This window comes from Elephas maximus, chromosome 5 (genome assembly GCF_024166365.1).
Source record: "Elephas maximus indicus isolate mEleMax1 chromosome 5, mEleMax1 primary haplotype, whole genome shotgun sequence".
NCBI lineage: Eukaryota > Metazoa > Chordata > Mammalia > Proboscidea > Elephantidae > Elephas > Elephas maximus.
This window is the reverse complement of record NC_064823.1, coordinates 28,888,109-28,907,493: the sequence shown is the minus strand read 5'-3', so window position 1 is coordinate 28,907,493 and position 19,385 is coordinate 28,888,109. Positions and strand designations below refer to the sequence as shown.

Here is a 19,385-nt window from a genome sequence, read left to right as displayed (position 1 = left end):
TGTTTCATCTTCTCAGGCACTGACAGACTGTTTTCCAAGGTGATGGTACCATTTTACATTCCCATCAGCAGTGTATGAGGGTTTCAATATCTCCGTATCCTTGCCACCACTTTTCATTTTGTGTCTTTTTTATTTAGAGCTTCCTACTGGGTGTCGTTATAAGTCCAAATTGAATTTAACCAAGAGGTCGGCTGTTTGAATCCACCAGGTAGTCCTTGGAAACTCTACGGGGCAGTTCTACTCTGTCCTATACGGTCACTATGAGTCAGAATCAACTCGACGGCAGTGGGTTTGCTTTTTTTTAAGCCACCTAAGAAGGGAGTGGAGCCCTGGTGGCACAGCGGTTAAAAGCTCAGCTGCTATCCAAATGGTTGGCAGTTTGAATCCACCAGCCTTTCCTTGGAAACCCTATGGGGCAGTTCTAGTCTGTCCTATAGAGTTGCTATGAGTTAGAATTGACTAGAAGGCAATAGATTAAATTTGGTTTTTGGAGGAAGAGAATGTCATGGATTGAATTATGACCCCCCAAACATGTGTGTATTAACTTGGTTAAGCCATGATTCCCAGTATTGTATGTTTGTCCTCCATTTTGTCATTTTAAATTTATGTTAAAGACAATTAGGCTGGGATGTAACACCCTTGCTCAGGCCACACCCCTAAACCAACATAAAGGCAGTTTCTCTGTGGTGTGGCCTGCATCACCTTTTATCTCTGAAGAGATAAAAGGATACTGAAGCAAGCAGAGAGTTGGGGACCTCGTACCAGCAAGAAAGCAGCACCGGGAGCAAAGCACGTCCTTTGGACCCGGGGTCCCCGTGCCTGAGAATCTGCTCGACTGGGGGAAGATTGAGGAAAAGGACTTTCCTCCAGAGCCAGCAGAGAGGGAAAGCCTTCCCTTGGAGCCGATGCCCTGATTTTGGACTTTTAGCCTATTTTAGTGTGAAGAAATAAATTTCTCTTTTTAAAGCCATCCACTTGGTGTACCTCTGTTATAGCAGCACTAGATGACTAAGACAGGGAGTAAGTAGAGAAGGGGAGCATCTTGGAGCATTCCAAATATTGGAATGAGAAAGACTCAAGGGAGACTGGAACAGAATATCCATGGAGAAAGGAAGAAAACTGAGTCTGTTTTTCTGGCGATCAAGTGAAAAAAGTGATTCAAGAATGAAAAAGTGGTTAAATGTGTCAAGAGCTCCTATGAATATAAGTTAGATGAGGACTGAAAATGGACCATTGGGTTTGGCATTGTAGAGATCTTTGACAAGATTGGATTGAGTGGAGAGGTGGGACAAATCTTACTGGAGCTGGATCAGAAGATAATGGAGTCGAAAAAGTGGAGACGATGGGAAAGAAAACTTTTGCAAGGAATATCATTATAAAGGTGGCAGAAAATTCCAAAGGCGCCAGAAGAAGGAAGATTAAGGAGAGTTTCTATTTAAATATGTGAGATGTTGTTGTTGTTGTTAGGTGCCACTGAGACAGTTCCAACTCACAGCGACCCTATGAACAACAGAACAAAACACTGCCTGGTCCTGCGCCATCCTTACAATCATTGTTATGCTTGAGCTCATTGTTGCAGCCACTGTGTCAATCCACCTCATTGAGGGTCTTCCTCTTTCCGCTGACCCTGTACTCTGCCAAGCATGATGTCCTTCTCCAGGGACTGATCCCTCCTGACAACATGTCCAAAGTGTGTAAGACGCAGTCTCACCATCCTTGCATCTAAGGAGCATTCTGGCCGCACGTCTTCCGAGACAGATTTGTTCGTTCTTTTGGTAGTCCACGGTATATTCAATATTCTTCGCCAACAACACAATTCAAAGGCGTCAACTCTTCTTCAGTCTTCCTTATTCATTGCCCAGCTTTCACATGCATATGATGTGATTGAAAATACCATGGCTTGGTTCAGGCGTACCTTAGTCTTCAGGGTGACATCTTTGCTCTTCAACACTTTGAAGAGGTCCTTTGCAGCAGATTTACCCGAAGCAATGAGTCTTTTGATTTCTCGACTTCTTCTTCTATGGTTGTGGATTGTGGATCCAAGTAAAATGAAATCCTTGACAACTTCCATCTTTTCTCCATTTATCATGATTTTGCTCATTGGTCCAATTGTGAGGATTTTTCGTTTTCTTTATGTTGAGGTGTAATCCATACTGAAGGCTGTGGTCACTGACTTTCATTAGTAAGTGCTTCAAATCCTCTTTCACTTTCAGCAAGCAAGGTTGTGTCATCTGCATAACGCAGGTTGTTAATGAGTCTTCCTCCAATCCCGATGCCCCGTTCTTCTTCATATAGTCCACCTTCTCAGATTATTTATTCAGCATACAGATTAAATGGGTATGGTGAAAGACTACAATCCTGACGCACACCTTTCCTGACTTGAAACCAATCAGTATCCCCTTGTTCTGTCCAAACAACTGCCTCTTGATCTATGTAAGGGTTCCTCACGAGCAAAATTCAGTGTTCTGGAATTCCCATTTTTCCCAGTGTTATCCATAGTTTGTTATGATCCACACAGTCGAATGCCTTTGCATAGTCAATAAAACACAGGTGAACACCCTTCTGGTATTCTCTGCTTTCAGCCAGGATCCATCTGACATCAGCAATGATATTCCTGGTTCCACGTACTCTTCTGTAACCGGCCTGAATTTCTGGCAGTTCCCTGTGGATATACTGCAGCAGCCTTTTTGGAATGATCTTCAGCAAAATTTTGCTTGCATGTGATATTAATGATATTGTTCTATAATTTCCACATTCGGTTGGATCACCTTTCTTGGGAATAGGCATAAATATGGATATCTTCCAGTCAGTCGGTCAGGAAACTGTCTTTCATATTTCTTGGCCTACATGAGTGAGCACCTCCAGTGCTGCATCTGTTTGTTGAAACATCTCAATTGATATTCCATCAATTCCTGGAGCCTTGTGTTTCGCCAATGCCTTCAGAGCAGCTTGGACTTCTTCCTTCAGTACCATCGGTTCCTGATCATATGCCACCTCTTGAAATGGCTGAATATCGACTAATTCTTTTTGGTATAATGACTTTGTGTAATCATTTCATTTTCTTTTGATGCTTCCTGTGTTGTTTAATATTTTCCCCATGGAATCCTTCACTATTGCATCTCGAGGTTTGAATTTTTTCTTTAGTTCTTTCAGGTTGAGAAACGCCGAGCGTGTTGTTCCCTTTTGGTTTTCCATCTCCAGCTTTTTGCACATGTCATTATAATACTTTACTTTGTCTTCTTAAGAGGCCCTTTGAAATATTCTTTTCAGTTCTTTTACTTCATCAATTCTTTCTTTTGCTTTAGCTGCTCGACGCTCAAGAGGACGTTTCAGAGACTCCTCTGACATCCATCTTGGTCTTTTCTTTCTTTCCTGTCTTTCCAGTGACCTCTTGCTTTCTTCATGGATGATGTCCTTGATGTCATTCCACAAATCATCTGGTCTTTGGTCACTAGTGTTCGGTGCATCAAATCTGTTCTTCAGATGGTCCCTAAATTCAGGTGGGATATACCCAAGGTCATATTTTGGCTCTCATGAACTTGCTCTGATTTTCTTCAGTTTCAGCTTGAACTTGCATGTGATCAATTGATGTTCTGTTCCACAGTCGGCCCCTGGCCTTGTTCTGACTGATGGTATTGAGCTTTTCCATCGTCTCTTTCCACAGATGTAGTCAATTTGGTTTCTGTGTGTTCCATCTGGCGAGGTCCATGTGTACAGTCACCGCTTATGTTGTTGAAAGAAGCTTTTTGCAATGAAGAAGTCGTTGCTCTGGCAAAATTCTATCATTTGATCTCCAGCATCTTTTCTATCACCAGGGACATATTTTCCAACTACTGATCCTTCTTCTTTGTTTTCAACTTTTGCATTCCAACTACCAGTAATTATCAATGCATCTTGATTGCATGTTCGATCAATTTCAAACTGTAGCAGCTGATAAAAATCTTCTATTTCTTCATCTTTGGTCCTAGTGGTTGCTGCATAAATTTGAATAACAGTCATATTAACTGGTCTTCCTTGTAGGCGTATGGATATTATCCTATCACTGACAGCGTTGTACTTCAGGATAGATCTTGAAACGTTCTTTTTGACGATGAATGCAACACCATTCCTCTTTGAGTTGTCATTCCCAACGTAGTAGACTATATGATTGTCCAATTCAAAATGGCCAATACCAGTCCGTTTCAGCTCACTAATGCCTAGGATATCGATGTTAATGCGTCCATTTCATTTTTGATGATTTCCAATTTTCCTAGAATCATACTTCATACATTCCATGTTCTGAGTATTAATGGATCTTTGCAGCTGTTTCTTCTCATTTTGAGTCGTGCCACATCAGCAAATGAAGGTCCTGAAAGCTTTCCACCATCCATGTCATTAAGGTCGACTCTACTTGGAGGAGGCAGCTCTTCCCCATTCATCTTTTGAGTGCCTTCCAACCTGGGGGGCTCATCTTCCAGCACTATATTAGACAATGTTCCACTGCTATTCATAAGGTTTTCACTGGCTAATGCTTTTCAGAAGTAGACTGCCGGGTCCTTCTTCCCAGTCTAGAAGCTCAGCTGAAACCTATCCTCCATGGGTGACCCTGCTGGTATCTCAATACCGGTGGCATAGCTTCCAGCATCACAGCAACACACAAGCCCCCACAGTACAACTAACTGACAGACACGTGGGGGGATTAATCTCTAAAAAAAAAAAAAAAAAACTCTAGTCCTTAGAAAATGGAACAGGCTCTGTTCAACATATAGCTGAACAGCCTGTTCCACTCTTAAACATAACAAACACCCTAATACCTTACAACATATTCTCCCCTATTCAAAATGGATGATTGAGACCTTGAGATGACATGACATGATGCTCTAAGTAATTCCTAAACATTTTTTTATTAAACCAGCTACATTGGTCTCTTACAAAGGGGTACAGAGCTATCTTAGCTCCTGTGGCCTTGGTCTCTCCTTTCTTTTTTCTTCTCTTGAGAAATGGCCTTCAGTCTACAAACCAACAAGAAGGCTGTCTGACATTTTTAATCTACAACTTTCTTACTCCCTATCTCAGCTACAGTAAAAAAGAAAAAAAAACAAACAAAACTTACTCCCCATCTCAGCTACAGTAGACTTGACAAAACAGTTCCACTAGCCGAGAGATTCTTTTGTGAGGTTTTTCAGCCTGTTACAAATATACTGATTAGAGCCCAGATGTCTGACATACATATCTTTAGTTTAAGTTTTTTTTTTTTTTTTTTAGTTGTTTTGTGATGTATAAGACCATCTGTAGACGATGTGCTCAAAACATTAGGTAACCCTGATCTTCCCCATATAAAACCCTCCTATCAACCCTTTAGATAGACAAAATTTGAAAAAAACTTAACCTCCCCGTCTCTTGAATACCGGTATTCAATAAAGCCCTCTCTTACTGCTTACCTCTTCCTGTCTCAATATTAACCTCGCCACAGGCGACTTGAACCCGTGATTTGTGATAACAGTAGTAATCTCTACGGAAGCAGATCGCCACATCCTCCTCCCATAGAGCAGCTCCTATGCTCAAACCACCAGCCTTTTGGTGAACAGCCTAGCACTCAACCACTGGGCCACCAGGGCTCCTGTACCACCAGGACCTTCAAAAGAAGGATAACAGCTCTATACTGTCATTCAACAATCCATTCTGAAGTATTCCATATATATGAATACCTTTGAAACTACTAAGTTCATTTTTCCTTCATTACAAGTGTTTTAGATCAGGCGTGGCAAACTTTTTTGAAAAGAGCCAGATGAAACACAAATTATGCTTTGCAGGCCATATAGATCTCTGTTGATGTTCTTCAGGGTTTTTTTGTTTGTTTGTTTTGCAACCCTTAAAAAAAAAAAAAAAAATTCTTATCTTGTGAGCCAAAGAGGCCAGCAGAGTTGGCTCACAGGACTTACTTTGCATAGCCCTGTTTTAAAAGGTTTAAATGAAACAACTTTTTACCTGGATTTTTTTTTTTTTTTTAAAACAGAGACACCTTGACTGAATCTTTTTAAAGGCATTATTTCACATGTCAACAGTGCCATCTTTCGGCTCTAGGAACTATTTTTGTACGAACATAAAATCAGTTTTTTTTTTTTTCAACGTAATCTTTAAAAAAAACAAGAGCATCATGTAGCATGGTTTCAAATATACCCAATCTAAAAAGGAGACGAAGTTAGGACCCTCGATCCTACTATTCTGTCTTTCACTGACTAGATGGTGAACACCTTAGACAAACTATATATCCTTCCTGAACCTTGGTTTTCTCATCTATAAGATAGTTCAACAAGGTCATTAATTAAGGTTTTTTTTTTTTTTTAAATTCCAGTTGATTTTTTCCAAATTTTTATGAGTATATCTATGTTTTTAACACTCTTTCACAGAATATGCACACGCTGGTGGCGTGGTGATTAAGAGCTATGGCTGCTAACAAGAAAAGTCGGCAGGTGGAATCCACCAGGCGCTCGGTGGAAACCCTGCGGGGCAGTTCTACTCTGTCTTACAAGGTCACTATGAGTCAGAATCCACTCGACTGCAAGGGGTATGGAGTTTTTTTTTTTTTTTTTTTAATATGGAATATTGTTTGGGTGCTAACCAAAAAATCGGCAGTTTGAACCCACCAGCCACCCTGCAGGAGAAAGATGTGGTTGTCAGCTTCTGTAAAGATTACAGCCTTGGAAATCCTATGGGACAGTTCTACTCTGTCCTTTAGGGTTGCTACGAGTCAGAACCTACTCAATGCCAGTAGGTTTTTTTTTCTTTAATATGAAAATAGGCCTATTTATGACACACTTTTTTGTAGTTATCTTTTTTTATGAATATGAGTTCGTTTTGTTATATGTTGTGTTTGAATTTTCTTCAGAAAAAAAAATCTTAATTTATACATCACCCTGTCCAAATAGCGACCACCCTCAACAACACTCATTGGAAAAATTTTACTGAACTGAATAAAAGTAAACTCAAGTAACTGAAAACAATTTTTTAAAAACATTCTGTAAAGATAAGTCTGCACGCTTTGGTTAAGTTGGGGTCAAGGCCAAACTGAGCATCCAAAAGTTAATGGAGAAGAAGCACCTCCCAAACCTCTACCATCCTGTTACTGGGGTGATGGCTTAGAAGTAGTACGGGCTCAGAGTCTGGGCAGCTCTTTCTAACTTGCTCATGCTTTGACCAATACTATCTCCTATTGCACACTCGGCACCTTGGGTTTATCTGCATTACTATTTCATTTTGCATTCATATCTGTCATCAACTCTTGTTTCAAAATGCCTTTCTCTGATATATCACTTCTTATTTAGCCTTTCTGGCATCCACCTAGTCGAGATGCTCAACTTCCTAGCCCTGCATTATGAAAATAGCCATCATAGTCTATTGCTTTTCAAAGAGTGCTCTGAGAATTTGCATCAGTTGGGATGCTGGTTAAACATGCTACCTCCTAAGCTCCATCCTGTAGAATACCACTGTTCAGCAGAAAGATAACACGAGTGGCATGTATAATTTTAAATGTCCCTGAAGTCACGTTAAAGATTTAAAGGAAAACAGATTAATTTTAATAACACATTTTATTTAATCGAATTTATGTCAGAGATTCATTTCAATATACATACAAACCAAACAAACCCAGTGCCATCAAGTCGAATCCGACTAATAGTGACCCTATAGGACACAGTAGAACTGCCCCACAGAGTTTCCAAGGAGCACCTGGTGGATTCGAATTGCCGATCTTTTGGCTAACAACCTTAGCACTCAACTACTACGCCACCAATATATATAATCCATTAAAAAACATAGGAATACATGATCCTTTATATTCTTTTTTCTGTATGTCTTTGAAATGTTATGGATGTATTTTACACTAGGAGCACATCCCAGTTCAGACAAGCACATTTCAAGTGCTCAAGAGCCACATGTGGCTAGTGGCTAGTCTACTGGACTGAATCAAACTGGACGAGAAGGGAATATAAGCCAGGAATTTGCATATTTAGCAAGACACCCACGGGATTCTTCTACTTAATTTTGAGAACAACCATTCTAGGCTGTCCTGTGCACAATCCTTTCTACCAACATTATTGAACTGGACTTGAAACAATGTCGCTTTCCTGGTCTCACTTGCTTGGTGGCAATCCAGTCAGCCTCTAACTCATGGCAACCCCGGGCACCACAGAGCAAAGGCCTTTCTTCCTGGTCTGTCTTGGTCTGGAAAGCGCTACTGAAACCTGTTCAGCATCACAGCAACACACAAGCCTCCGCTGACAGATGGTGGTGTCTACACGTGAGGTGCACTGACCAGGAATTGAACCTGTGTCTCCTGTATGGAAGGTGAGAATTCTGCCACCACTAAGACCCTAGAAATCTCTGGTGCCTCCAGCTCAATCAACTCAGATGAGCATTCAAAGCTCGCTAAAAGTGACATAACCTCATCCACCCAACATACTCTCCCACTAGGAAATGTATTAGGTTCTACCATGAAGCTACCATGAGGCAAATATTCAGACATTCATCTATGCAGCACATATTCGTGGAGCACCCACTAAATGCCACCATGGATCCTACACAAAAATAGGGAATATATAACACAAATCCTGATGAAGCAAGTAATATAAGATGCTATGAGAATACATAAGAGAGGACTTCATACAGTCTGAGGAGTCAAAGAAAGTTTTTCTAATAGTAACATTTACATTAAGAAGGGGTGTGAGTATAATTAGGAATCTGACCATCAAAAAGAAATTTCTAGACATGATGAAAAGCCCTTATTCTGAAAGAATAATGAAGCAGAGAGGTTAGGAAAGTAATCTGAAAGGAGGCTGTGGAGGTAGGCAGAAGGCTGAAAAAGCCTAAGTGGCAAAAATTCCGTTGTTCTTTGTTTTATTTCTTGCATGTATATTTAAATAAAACAAGACTACAAACTTCTCAAAAGGTAGACTATCGCTTCTATGCGTTATTTTTTACTTCTATCTTCTCCTAGAGTACAAAGAAAATATTCAATAAACACTTCCTCCAGGCACGGAAACAAACAAACAAACAAAAGCCAAACCCACTGCCTTCGAGTCAATTCCAACTCATAGTGACCCTGTGGTTAATGCCTGAAAATTCTGTTAATTTCTAGAATCTCCAAGTTACACTAACAATTATTTGTATTTTCTGATAATTTAAAAATCATACTATCATGAAACACAAAGAAGTCTTTCCTGAGGTGCTGAGTTTTAACATAAAGTTAGTTCCTTCGAAACAGGCAATTTTTCTATGGGGAAAGGTGGGCACCAAGCCTTACCATCATGATGTGAGAATGCAGGCCCCAACTGAACTCCCTGGGAACCCTGGTTGCCTAGTGGTTAAGTGCTAACCACTGCTAACCAAAATGTCGGCAGTTTGAATCTACCAGGTGCTCCTTGGAAACTCTATGGGGCAGTTCTACTCAGTCCTATAGGGTGGCTAGGAGTCAGGTTTTGTAAACGGAGCTCCCAGTGGAAGGGGTGAAGGACATCCAGCTTCCTTGCCTCTTACTCACTTCCCCTGACATCACTGTTCTTCACATCAAAACTGGTGATTAAAAAACTCAAAAGAGACTAAATGATGTAAGATTTTACTGGGTGAACTCAGCCTATTATCCATTCTACTCGTAGTTTGCTCTTCAAACTGATTGAAATACGCTATTTCACTGTGTGAAAGGCTCCCAAAATTCCTGCCCTTCTCTCCCACAAGAGCACACCCTGTAGAAACAATCCCTACACTGACAGCACTGGGGCAGAAGCTGTGATTCTGAGGGGATATCACTTTAAAGGGGTTTTTATCACTTTCAAGATTAGGTCAAAAGGGAGATTATGTGAATGGATCTGATCTAAAAGCCAGCCCTGATCTGACTTGAGTCCTTAAAACTCCAGGACTTTCCTGAAGTCACAGAACTTGGAAGTGAGAAGGCCTATGGAAGGGTGGCCTCCAGCAAACAATTAGCAAGACAAGAGGGACCTCAGTTGTACAAGGGAAGGGAAATTAATTCTGCCAACAACCAGAAAATGTGGAAGAGAACTCCATATGTCAGATGAAACCTAATCAGCAGACACCTTGATTTCAGCCTTGTGAGACTCTAAGCAGAGAAAGCAGCTACGCCACGCCTTCTGAGTGAGGAAACTGAGATAATAAATGGGTGTTGTTTTAAGCCATTGAAATTATGCTCATTTGTTATGTATCGATAAAAAATCTAATACACACACTCAGGCATTTCTCACATAATTAAAGAACATAGCATGTCTGCTGGATAGTCTTTCAGACTTCATTTTACAAATAATTTCCTTCTTAATGACAAACTTAAAATGTCCGATGTCTCCTTAACACTCCTCACTGTAACATAAAGAAAACTGTTGCCATGAGGTGGATTCCAACTCATAGCGACCCTGCAGGACAAACCAGAACTATCCCATAGGATTTCTCCAAGGAGCAGCCTGTGTATTTGAGTTGCTGACCTTTTGGTTAGCAGCAGAGCTCTGAACCACTGTACCACCAGGGCTCCCACCCTAACTATTGAATTTGTGAGTCAAATTCACCTTCAGCGTTGAAGGGTCTTTTTGGTGATGTGACCTTAGTTCTGACAAACCACCAAAGGATGGGAGGGTGAACCAAGCACATTTTGCCCAGTGAGACACAGCCCCTGCCACCCCAGGCTCTGCTCCGCTGCTTTTCATGGGGCCCTGAGCTCAAGACGGATATGGACATGGAAGACAAAAGTGGATTTGGGTTCATTCTTTCAATTCCTAATCCAATTTCTTTGGGGAAAAAAACTTGATAGCAGATTTAGCGATCGAGAAATAAATGCTGTACTGTATTGGGCAAATCTGCTGCAAAAGATCTCTTTAAAGTGTTAAAAAGCTAAGATACCACTTTTTTTTTTTTATTGTGCTTTCAGTGAGAGTTTACCAACCAAGTCAGTCTCTCATACAAAAACTTATACACCTTGCTATATACTCCTAGTTGTTCTCCCTCTAATTAGGCAGCACACTCCCTCCCTCCACTGTCTGTTTCCTGTCCATTCCCCCAGCTTCTCATACCCTCTGCCCCCTCATCTACCCTCCAGACAGGAACCACCCACATAGTCTCATGTGTCTACTTGATTCAAGATGCTCACTCATCACCAGTATCATTTTCTATCCCATAGTCCAGTCCAAACCCTAACTAAAGAGTTGGCTTTGGGAAAGGTTCCTATCCTGGGGTAACAGAAGGTCTGGGGATCATGACCTCTGGGGTCCTTCTCGTGCCAGTCAGACCATTCAGTCTGGTCTTTCTATAAGAATTTGGGGTCTGCATCCCCCTGCTCTGCTGCTCCCTAAGAAGTTCTCTGTTGTGTTCCCTGTCAAGGCAGTCATCAGTTGTAGCTGGGTACCATCTAGTCCTTCTGGTCTCAGGCTGATGCAGTCTCTGCTTTCTCAGGCCCTTTCTGGCCCTTGGGCTCATAATTACCTTATGTCTTTGGTTGTCTTCATTCTCCTTTATTCCAGGTGAGTTGAGACCAACTGTTGCATCTTGGATGGCTGCTTGCTAGCATTTCAGACGCCAGACACCACTCTCCAAAGTGGGATGCTGAATGTTTTCTTAACAGATTTTATTATGCCAATTGACTTAGATGTCCCCTGAAATCATAGTCCCCAAACCCCCACCCCTGCTATGCTGGCCTTCCAAGCGTTGTTTATTCAGGAAACGTTGCAAAGACCAAGGTGCAGCTGACCCAAGCCATACTATTTTCAATAGCCTAAAATGCATACGAAAACTGTACAATGACTAAGGAAGACCCAAGAATTGCTGCATTCAAGTTAAAGTGTTGGTGAAGAATATTGAATATACCACTGACTACGAAAAGTATGAACAAATCTGTCTTGGAAGAACATATCCAGAGTGCCCCTTCCAAACGAGGATGGTGAGACTTGTCTTAAGGATTTTGGACATGCTGTCAGGAGGGACCAGTCCCTGGAGAAGGATATTGGAATTAGTAAAGTACAGGGTTAGGGAAGAAGAGGAAGAACCCTAACAAGATGGATTGACACAGTGGCTTCAATAATGGCCTCAAATATAGGAACAATCGTGGGGATAGCACAAGATCTGCCAGTGTTTCCTTCTGTCATGCACAGGGTCACTATGAGTCTGAACCACCTGGAAGGCACCCTAACAACATGGGCACCAGGCTCTAGAAGGCAGTGGCTTGGCTGCTCGGCGTGCACTTGCTTCTGGATAAATTTCCACCATGCATCTGCTACTGGGCAACATGAACAAGTATGAAGATCTATGGTGCCACTTTAGGTGCAGCTGGTAGGCAGTTTACATTAGTTTGAAAATACCTTTAAACTCAAAATTGTGCTCCTTGCTCGCTCAGTCCATAGGCGTAGTAAGCGGACGTAAAAATAGGAATTGCCCATCTTCTCCACCCTGCCCCATCGAGTCGATCACGAGGAGAATCTATCAGCCACGGAGCAAAAACCCACACACATAACTGAAACCCCAGTAACAAGGCCAGGTCTCCGGACCGCGCCTGCGCATTTAGCCAGCTCTGGACAAGGCGAGGGAGGGAGGGCGGAGAGAAAGGCCAGGGCGCCGCTGCGTGGGCGGGACCAGGCGATTCATCGCGCCTGCGCGAAGGGCAAGACGGCGGGCTGCGGCGTAACGTTTGAAACGAGTGGCGGGGAAGCGCTGCGGGATCCGCGGCAGTCGGTGTTTGCCCGGTGTAAGCCGCGCCTTCGTCTGTGGTCCGAGCCATGGCGTTGCAGCTCACCCAGGAGCAGGGTGTTACCCTCCGCGAAAGCGCCGAAATCGTGGCCGAGTTCTTCTCTAAGTCCTCTTGGTGCGGGCCAAGGTTGGGGAGAACCAAGCCCAGGCCGTCCCGTAGGCCCCCGGCTCGGCCTCGGAGGCGGGGAGCCGGGATGGGCCGGAGCGGCCCTGAATCCGAGCCCTCGCGGCCCCGCGCGGTCTGCCGGCCCCGAGGAATCGGCGGAGAGGCGGATGCCGGCGCCTAGCCCCGGACGCGTTGCTAATGGTGGAGGAGAGGGCTGGGCGCTGCGGGGGCCGCTTCGCGGTGCAGCGGCTTCACCTGGAGCGGCTCTTTGGTCGGACTCCGCAGCCCCCTGAGACCTGGTACGACTGAGCGGAGACCCAGTGTGTGTTTTGACCCAGCCCCTGCCCGGCGTTGGTTCTGAGGCAGGGCACAGTTCATGAGACTTTGTTTGGATAGCATTGTCCCGGACCAGGCCAGCTGTGTACGCGACTTCTACCAGAGCCTGGCAGGATATGAGGGGAGAAAAGGAGGAAAAAGAGGAGAAGCTTGTCTGGAGCAGCTGACCAGTCGGTCCAAGCCTGTTTTGTGTTTTATAACCATGTAATCTGAATTTAGTCTTGGATTACAATGAGGCGAAATGTGGCAGTGGTGGGTTAATGCATTTTGGCGTTTAATTTGTCCTTTATTGCCACGTGAACGCATATATTGCTTTCTTTTACCCAGAAGCAAGATTTTATGGACATTTAATGCCACTTTGTACAGACATACTCTGCCTTGAGTAAGACAAGCGAACCTGTGTTTCAGCATTTACAGTTTTACACCATTAATGAAACCATAACCACATAAAAAAAAAAAATACATAGCCACATCTAAATATGGTTTATTTTCTGTAACTACAAATGATAATGACTTTAACGTTTCTTTTGCTTTCCGCGTTTGGCATTAACAGCATTTTATATCAGCATGGCATATATCCATCTGAAACCTTTACCTGAGTGCAAAAATATGGACTCACCTTGCTTGTGACTGCTGATCCTGAACTCATCAAATACCTAAATAATGTGGTGGATCAACTAAAAGGTATTTAATAATTGAAAGCACTTTGAGTTTTGCAGCCATTTTTGTATCCACATTGCCTGTCATCTTGGTCGTTTTTCAGCTTCCTATATAGAAGTGTGAAACACACTGCCTTCTGAAATATACAGTGGTTTTCAATTGGGAGGAAGCACAGAGTGTATAAATTAAATCCTTTTCCACCACATTCTGAGGTGGCTGAGTATTATGATGTTAGGAATATGATATGGCTTGATAAATGTCTCCATCAACTCCCTTAGAATGATTTTTGCTGTAATTCAAAAGTTCATATGGACAAATGGTACAAGTCAGAACTTAACATAATTATGATAGTGTTTGAGAAAACGACTACTGTACATTGCTAACATGATGCTTTCTCTGTAGCCGCTGAGATTTTAAAGTTAGCGTTAGAGAAACATCAAGGAAAATAAAATTGTATTAAACCTGCATACTAAACTTGGGTTTCTGGGACTAAACTTAAAAAAAAAAAAAAAATCCTAAGTAAGAGGACACCCATTTTTTTAGGTTTTTCCCTATATTTTTCTTTTTAATCTGCTTGTGACTGAGTCTCTTTTACCTGAAACCTCAATTTTCTCTTTCCCTCAAGAAATTGCTTTATTACCTGTCGCACCAGTACTGTTCTCCATGTATTTTTTTCCTTCTAGAATTTCTGATAGTTTCCCTTTCGTGTTTCAACTTACGTTTCTCCCCATTTGTTCTTCCAAAATAGTAGTTTGTCTTTTAGGAGTGGCCATCCTTTTTCTTTTGAATTTTTAAATTCAAAAATTGTTTTTGTATTGTTGTTTCAGAATTTTTTCATGTTCAGTTGTAGCTTCATTTTTTAGTTTTTATTTTTTACCTTTTCTGTTTTAATATGCCGTTCTGATAATGGCCGTCTGACCTTCGTTAGCTTGATACCGCTATGAAGCTACATTATCCTCTAGATAAGGTAGTAACATTTCCCTGCCATTAATATCTACATGAGTAAAATCCCTAGATACTTGTGCAGGTCTGCTTGGAAGGATCTCAAGCAATGGTGAAAAGACAAGGAAAGGAAGATAGGAGTACAGAGTTTCTCAGCCTCAAAGAAGTTAAATGCTTTAGTAGGTCAGTGCTATCAGAATAGCAAGATTGGGCGACTGTTGGGGGTGTGGTAGTAGATATCAGTCTCAGGTGCAAGCAGGAAGCATGTCATTAGGAGTAACCTCCCTCTCCCAAAGTTGCATCCAAAGTTATGGATCAGAGCGTTAGGGCTAAATCTCCTATTGCCGTTCATAGGGCTACACCCAGGTGAATTGGCCTAGAACCTCCATAGATCTGTATGTATAGATCTGTGTCTTCATCTCAATTTGGTGGAGAAGCAAGCATTGCCTGAGCCGCTGGTTCATTGGATTATCTCTTTCGAGACCACTCAAATGAATTTCCACCTCAGATGTATCTGGACTTCCTATTTAGCTTGTTCCCTCTTTTATTTTTATTAAAATTGAGGAATTATTCTTTGAGGCAAATTGTTTATCTGTTTTGAATCCCGTTGCTTTTAGTGTCCTCAGGGATTTTACACTACTTTTGTCCTATTTTTGATTTCTGTTTTGATTGGGATTCTTCCCAATGACATCACGTCTCCAATTTTCAAAGAAGAAAAATTGCTGCCTACCCGAAATCCCCTTCAAATGACCACCCATTCTCCTTTTAAAAGCTAAACCTTTGATGGCAAGTTGTTGATATATGCCAGGAGTCCAGCTGGTGGTCTGTTTTTGTACTGCTTGCAAACAGACCAGACACCTAGGAGGCCCACATAATTTGAAATATTTACTGATGACTAAATGATTTTCTGTTTCTTGACGGAAAACTTTGCTGTCTCCTGTATATGCTATATCAGTTTTCAAGGTTACCTCAGAGCTCAATCTGAGGCCCTCCTCTCACTTTATAATCTCTCTAGATGATCTCTGACATGTTCTGATAAACTTTGTGTAGTTGACTCTTTATATCTAACCCAAATCTCTCCTAACTCCAAACCTATATACCCAATGGCTTTCCTATGTAACTACCCCAGAGATACTTCCGACTCATCATATTGAAAACTAAATTTAAGATTCTCTGCAAAAGTGCTCCACTTTCAATTCACTTTCCTAGCACTGAATGGCTCAACCATCCAACCTGCGATACAAGCCAGAAATTTGGGAGGTATTCCTGACTTGTTTCTCTTCCTTACCCCCATAGCTAATCCAGTAAGTTTTGAAAAATTTCACCATGAAATCCCTTGAATCTGTCTACTTCTCCATTTCTACCAATATATCCTCCTACATGCTTTAATGATCTCATCTTGCTTAAACTACTAAATGAACTAATTAGTGTCTAACAACCAAAAATCCAAACCCGTTGCCGTTGCATCGATTCCAACTCATACTGACCCTATAGGACAGACTAGAACTGCCCCATAGGTTTCCAAGGAACAGCTGCTGAATTTGAACTGCCAACCCTTTGTTAAACAACCTTTTGGTAAGGGAGTAAGGGATCTACACTAATGTCTAGATCCTCTGTAACCCATTTTCAAAGTGATACTTTTGAAATGTAAATCTGATTATATCACGTCCTATTTCAAACACAGTGATGACTTCCCTGGTTCTTGAGATACAATTTCATTTGGCCCACCTGGCCTTGTATGGTCTGGCTCCTGTTTATCTTTCCTGCAGTTGTACTGGCTTTCTTTCAGTCCTATAGTCACCTGCTGTCACCCTTAAGTACTTAAGGCCTTTACCTTCTTCCCTTTCCTTTTGCATATTTAATACTGTTTCACCCTCAGAGCTAAGCTGAAGCCTTCCCTGTCCTCCCTGATTGGGGCAGTTTTTCCTGTTTAAATGCTCTTCATTGTACCATTTCTCCTTCACAGCAGTCACTGCAGTTGTAATTTCACATTTCTTGGTGTGGTGATTAAATCAATTCCCATCTCCTACGCTCCTACCTTGGTTGTGGCTGAAAATCTCTCTTGCTCACTGTATCCTCAGCAGCGAGTACTGTACTTTGTAGAAATCCTGAGAATTTGAAAAGAGGAGCTGGATTATTGATGTGATAAGTTTTCTGAGCAGGAGGGAGGGGGTACAAAATACCAGTGGTAGGAATTGGCCGAGGTGAGGACGAGAGACCTGAGAAGGTAAGAGTTGCTTTGCAATGCAGTGGACCAAAAAAGATGCCCTGTTATGTGTTACAGAATGGTTATACAAATGTTCTGCTCAGAAACTGGTGGTAGTCATCTCAAATATTGAAAGCAGTGAGGTCCTTGAAAGCTAGCAGTTTGATATTGAGTGTGAGAAGACTGCAAAAGATGACAGGTAAGTAAGAAATGATTTTTGCTCTGATAAGCCTTTTCCAAAAACTTGTTTTCATTATGAAATGAGTTCTAAATGTATTGAACTAGTTTCACGTAAAGTAAATTGCATAAAGTGTTTCTGTCAGTTTAATTTAATCTTCAATCTCCTGTGGAAAAGAATTGTGCTCAGTTTAGCGCATCATGGATTTGTGTAGATGGTATTCTCTAAGCTAATGCCCTTAGTTTATAGCATCGAGTTCTAAATTTTAATGTTTATGGTACTGTATTCAGAACTCTACAAGACACACTAGATGGGATTTCAGGAATGTACTTATATCTAAGGGGTTTTCTTAGACTCTTCCCCAACTAAAGATGTGACTCTGCTTTATTTCCTTCAATGTCATGAACTTGGTAAGACATGTTCATGACCTAAACGTCATAAGTGACTGAGGGCTCCAGCCTCCTGGATGGAAATGCCGATCATTCTCTGGTGATGTCTAGCATTGTCTGGGACATGCTTATCTGCCAACTCTTAACCATAGTTATGTCTCATAATGAAATGTACTTTGCTCCTGAAGCCTTCAGTTTGTTCAGGAAATTTTTAGATGATAAAAATAATTTGACATACAACTTTAACGTTTTATTTGAGGCACTTGGGAGTTAGACTTTAGGCATTTCTAAAATCCAAAATGATATTGCTGATTAAATATTTTTGATCCTTCCTGTTATTTTAAGAGATGCTGAACTTTTCCTAACTTAAAGAGGTTGGCAAATTTTCTAGTCATGTGATAATAAATGATATGATGCTGATCTTAATAGATGACTGAAAGGATAAATGAAATAAATAAGGATATTAAAATTATGTCTTCTAGGCTGTAGGTCCTAAGATACTTTTATTCATTTTTTTTTAAACTCTTCTTATTGCATTACACATTTGATTTCAGAAGCACTTAAGCAGGTAAATACTCTTGGTTACTGAGAAAGTTTTAAATAAATAACTTGTTGAAACCTGAAATACATGAATAGATTTGGTTTCTTCCTAGTGCAGCCAGAGCAAAGTCTCAGAAAACTATCCAAGATGAGATCCGTTCAGTGATCAGACAGATCACGGCTACAGTAACATTTCTGCCGCTGTTGGAAGTTTCCTGTGAGTATTTACACAGCTCCTCATTCATTTAAAGTTGTAATGGGGAAAAGGCTAAACTACTGTTCAAGAATCACCCTTTATTCAGTTTTTTGTTAATTGTCAGTATCATGTGATATAAACAGGAGAAAAAGCATTGTAAAGCAAAAAGTAAAGATTGGGGTATTGCAGGAAAAAAAAAAGAAAACTTTTACAATACCCATTCTGGTGTAATTCCCTTTGCTATTTTCTATGTGTTAAGATTTTAGCAGGAAAATTGTGTTTTGCTCTTCAAATTTAGTTATTGTTTCATTTTTCAGGTATTTACTGAATGCCTATTATATGCCAGGCAGTGGTCTGGGTACTGAAACATAAGAGTGAACAAACCAAGATGTTAGCTCTCCTATGGATTACATTGATTACATTCCTTTTTTTCCCCATGTGATGATACACTTATAATATTTTTGATGATTTTCTGTTTAAAAAAAAAAAAAGTCCTATAGTTTTCGTAAGATATGATAGGAGATTGCAGTATTTTCTGTATTAAAATTTATTTTCGTTGAGGAAAAGATACTATCTAATGATTAGAGGCCAAGCTATCCTGTCTGAACGCTATGGGTGGTTCAAAAGGTGAGAGAGACAGGGAAGGTTGTTTTACATTTGAAAACATGGTGTACTTTAATGTATTTTTATCCCCAATTTAGGTTCATTTGATGTACTGATTTACACAGATAAAGATTTGGTTGTACATGAGAAATGGGAAGAATCAGGACCACAGTTCATTATCAGTTCTGAGGAAGTCTGTCTTCGTTCATTCACTACTACAATCCACAAAGTGAATAGCATGATGGCCTACAAAACTCCTGTCAATGACTGAGGGATGAGCTGAGAAAAGTAGTGTACTTGCAATTCTCAAATGTGTTTTCCTGAAAGGAAGTCAACTACAAGTTGGTATGTTTTATTTTGCTGGTTAATTTTTAGGTGGGGAAACAACATTATACCCTACTGAAGTGTGCATCATCCATTTTTTGTACCTGTTTAATGTTCCAAGGAGTTGACATCATGAATTTGAGGAGATGATGGCTTTATCCCCCATTAATGTATTTGGCTAAATAAAA

The 19,385-nt window shown here is 41.1% G+C and overlaps 1 protein-coding gene and 1 pseudogene across 1 annotated transcript in view; both read left to right on the top strand.

Moving 5' to 3' along the window:
• The window catches only part of LOC126077511 (rho GTPase-activating protein 20-like), a 147,213-nt gene that overhangs the window by 70,286 nt on the left and 57,542 nt on the right, over positions 1-19,385 (top strand). The gene's annotated exons all lie outside the window — the stretch shown is intronic.
• The window catches only part of LOC126076830 (mitotic spindle assembly checkpoint protein MAD2A-like), a 117,865-nt pseudogene continuing 111,115 nt past the window's right edge, over positions 12,636-19,385 (top strand).